The sequence below is a fragment of the Oryctolagus cuniculus genome, chromosome 4 (genome assembly GCF_964237555.1).
Source record: "Oryctolagus cuniculus chromosome 4, mOryCun1.1, whole genome shotgun sequence".
NCBI classification, from domain to species: domain Eukaryota; kingdom Metazoa; phylum Chordata; class Mammalia; order Lagomorpha; family Leporidae; genus Oryctolagus; species Oryctolagus cuniculus.
This window is the reverse complement of record NC_091435.1, coordinates 119,293,040-119,297,498: the sequence shown is the minus strand read 5'-3', so window position 1 is coordinate 119,297,498 and position 4,459 is coordinate 119,293,040. Positions and strand designations below refer to the sequence as shown.

Here is a 4,459-nt window from a genome sequence, read left to right as displayed (position 1 = left end):
AGATGAAGGAAAGGCATTTGACAAAATCTAACATTGTTTCATGATTTAAACTCTGAACAAATTAAGTACCCCAATATAATAAAAGTCATATATATCAAATCACATCAGACTGGGGAAAAGTTGAAGGTCTTCTTTCTTAGATCTGGAACAAGACAAGGATGACCATTTATACTACTTTCATTCAACACAGAAGTTCTTGCCAGAACAATTAGGCAATGAAACAAAATAGAGGGCATCCAAATTAGAAAGGAGAAGTCAAATTGTCACTGTTTGTAGATAATGATCTTGTATCTATAAAATTCCCAAGGACTCTATCAAAAAACTATTAGAACTAATAAACAAATTTGATAGATTAGCAGGATACAAGATCATCTTACAAAAATCAGTAGCATTTAATATTATACACCAATAATGAATTATCTGAAAAAGAAATCAAAAGAACAATACCATTTCTTTCTTTTTTTTTTGCATTTCAATAACTTTATTGAAAGGTATATCACTTAGTACCAAAGAAATGGTATTTAGTTAGGTTACCTCTGCCAACTCAAAGTTAACACTGATGTATCAAATAACTGAAATATTACCAGCCTTTTGGGAAAACTGAAGTTACCCAAAAAACACAGGTTATAAAATTTAAGGATAACACACGCTGTGATTCTTTGGTTTTTATTTTTTATTGCGTATTTGTCCACAACATCATGTCAGAAATGATCACAGCCACTCTGAATGAACGCAGGCTATGCACTGGTCCATTAATCATGCATGGCACCGTCACACTGTACACCTCCTCACATTCACTGACTGACTGAAGACTGTTTCTTGAACACTGCCTCAGTGATCTACTTATGAAGGTGTCGACTGACTTTTCTTAAGATGCAGTAAGGGCATTAGTGAAAGCATATTCTTTAGAATATTATTCTAATCTAAATTAGAAGCAATGGCAATTTTCTGAAAACAATACTCAGTAAAGACTTCTGGAGTGTTAAATCTAGTCTGAACTTACTTTAGTGGGGTAAAGTAAGTCCTCAGAGTGATAATTTGAGCAACTAATAAAATAGAAAACAATTTTCTTGATTGGACTAGACTGGGGCAGTAGATTCTATATAAAAGATCTTATCACACATACAAACATCATCTGTTTTCTTGAAAAAATATTAAAGATCATGAACTTGCCAAACTTACTAAGTTTTTTTTTTTTGCTTTCTACAAAATGCCTTCAAATTTGTGTCCCCTTCTCAGGATTACATTATTCGCAGTCTTTCAAAATTAAGGTTATTTCTCCTTTCAAATGGCAAGTTCTCTTGAATGAGTGAATAATAGAGCTGCAGAAACTGAAAGGCAGTAGTAGCTTTGACTTTCCAACACACCTTTTCCAATACAATCTTTTCCATTCTCATCAAGTCTGAAACCGTAAACCTATACTGACTTATCCGGATCAAGTCAGTTGCCAATGGAACATTCCTTTCCTCTATTTATTTTACAGCCAAATAAAAACAGCTCAGACCAACACATCCAAGGTGCTTGGGCTGTACCTTCATTTTAGACAGGAATCTGTCCAGTAAATTCACAGCTAGAGAAAATGTCTCCGTGTCAAAGCCAAAAAACTGAGTGAGACTAAGAAGATCTTTCACTTCGAAGTCCCTCAGCCGTGCAGTCATTCTGAGGCCATTATTGTGTGCAGACTCAATTAGTCTCAAGCCGCAGACCTTTGGCTGACATCTAGACTCCTGTTCCAACAAAGTGTTCAGCTGGTGTAGCAGTTTCTGAGTCAGTTGTTGTCAGTACTTCTATCATCTTGATAGCGGCTGCAGCTCCTCAGTGGTAACCTCCCTCCCCGGGCCTGCTCTCACCTCACCCCCACGATATCAGATTCCAGCGGTCTACGAGACGAGGGGTCTCGTGGGCGAGAGGGGAGAGGCCTGGGGAGGGGGAGCCGTCCTGGGTGGAGGTCTTCGCAGGTCTTCGCAGCACCGCCCAGACGACACTGCTCTCCGGAGGGTCAGCTCGGAGCCGAAGGGAAGAACAATACCATTTCTAATAGCTTCAAAAAACACCACCTAAGAATAAATTTAACCAAAGAGATGAAAGATGTTTATAATGAAAGTTATAAAATACTTAGGAAAAAAATAAAAGAGGACACAAATAAATGAAAAAAATAATCTATTTTCATGAATTGGAGAATAAATATTAAAATTTTCATAGTACCCAAAATGATTTACAGATTCAGTGCAATCCCTATCAAAATACAAATGATAATTTTCATGGAGCTAGAAAAAACACTACTAAAATTTGTACAGAACCACAAAAGATCCCGAATAGCCTAAGTAATCTTGAACAAAAAGAACAAAACAGGAACCATTACCCTACCTGACTTTAAATGATATTCAAAACTACTGTAATTAAAACAGAATGACATTTGTATAAAAACAGATTCAAAGGCCAGTGGAACAGAATAGAGACCATAGAAGTAAACCACACATTTATAGCCAACTGATCTTTGAAAAAGGTACCAATAAGATATATTGGAAAAAAGGAAAGCCTTTTCAATAAATGGTGCTGTGAAAATTGGATATTCACATGCAGAAGAATGAAACTAGACCTGTGTCTCAGCGTGTACAAAAATCAACTCAAAATGATTGAAGGATCTGAAACTTTGAAACCACTAGAAGAAAACATGGTAGAGATAATTCAGGACACTGAAACGGGCAAGGATTTTTTCAATCAGATCCCAACCTACAGGCAAAAAAAAAAAAAAAAAAAAAAAAAAAAAAAAAGAAAATGGATAACTGAGATCTAATCAAACAGAAGATCTTCTGCACCAAAAAGAAAATTATAAGCAGAGTGAAGGAACAAGCTATAGAATTAGAGAAAAGATCTGCATGTTATACATCTGACAAAGGATTAATAACCAGAATATATAAAGAATTCCAACAACTCAGTAGCAAAAAATAAAAACAAAAAAACCCACAAATAATTCAATTTTAAAATTGGCAATAGTGTCGCAGCTGGTTAACACCCTGGCCTGAAGTGCTGGCATCCCATATGGGCACCGGTTTGAGACCTGGCTGCTCCACTTCCAATCCAGCTCTCTGCTATGGCCTGGGAAAGCAGTAGAAGATGGCCCAGGTTATTGGGCCCCTGCACCTGCTTGGGAGAGCCAGAAGAAGCTCCTGGCTCCTAGCTTTGGATCAGCACAGCTCCGGCCATGCGGCCAATTGGAGAATGAACCATCGGATGGAAGACCTCTCTCTCTCTTTCTCTCTCTCTCTCTCTTCCTCTCCTCTCTCTGTGTAACTCTGCCTTTCAAATAAATAAATAAACCTTTATAAAAATAAAATGAATTTGGCAATAGAAACTGACACTTGTCAAAGGACAACATACAAACGGCCATAAAGTACATGTAAAAATGTTCAACAAAATTAATCATCAGGGAAATGCAAATCAAAACCATAATAAGATGTCACTTCTTTCCAGTAAAATTAGCTGTTATCAAAAAGACAAATTATTACAAATTCTGGTAAGGATGTGAAGAAAAGAGAACCTTTTCATACTGTTTGTGAGACTGCAAATTAATACAGCCATTGTGGTAAACAACATGGGAATTCCTCAAAAAGCTAAAAATAGAATTGCTATATGATCCAGCAATAACTACTAGATATACATCTAAAGGAAATGAAATCAGTCTGTCAAAGAAACATCTGCACTTCTATGTTTATTGTAGCCTCATTACAGTAGCTAAGAAATGGAAGCAACCTAAATGTTTACCAAATAATGAATGGATAAAAAAGTGTGGTACATATGCACAATTGAATACTATTTAGCCATAAGAGGAAGGCATCTTGTCATTCTTAACAACATGGATGGAACTGGAAGTCATTGTTAAGTGAGTAAGTAAGCATAGACAGCTAAGTACTGCATGATCTTACTCACATGTGGAATTCAAAAAGTTTATCTTAGGAAAGTTAAGGGTCTAATGGTGGTTACCAGAGCCTGGGGAGCATAGGGGAGGCAGGAGGAATGAGAAAGGATTGATTAATGTGTACTGTTATAGTTAGATTGTAGTAAGAAGTTCTCGTATTCTATTGCACAATAGGGGGACTATAGATAATGATAATGTACTCTATATTTCTCTAAAAAGGACTAAAGGATCTTGAATGTTTTCATGATAAAGAAATATTAAATACTTGAGGATCTAGATATATGTCCTCTGAGAATTATGTGGTGTCTACATGTATAGAAATATCACATGGTAGCCCATAAAGATATATGATTTAGGGGCCAGCACTCTGGCCAGCACTGCTGCCTGCAGTGCCAGCATCCCATATAGGTGCCGGTTCTAGTCAGAGTTACATAGAGAGAGAAGGAGAGCCAGAGAGAGAAGGTCTTCCATCTGCTTGTTCACTCCCCAGTTGGCCACAATGGCCGGAGCTGGGCTGCCAATCCAAAGCCAGGAGCCAGG

The 4,459-nt window shown here is 37.1% G+C and overlaps 1 pseudogene; it reads right to left on the bottom strand.

Annotated features, from left to right (window-relative positions):
• Positions 1-449: 449 nt before the first annotated feature.
• LOC138849345 (cyclin-G1 pseudogene) lies at positions 450-1,976 on the bottom strand (annotated as a pseudogene).
• Between the last annotated feature and the right edge of the window lie 2,483 nt (positions 1,977-4,459).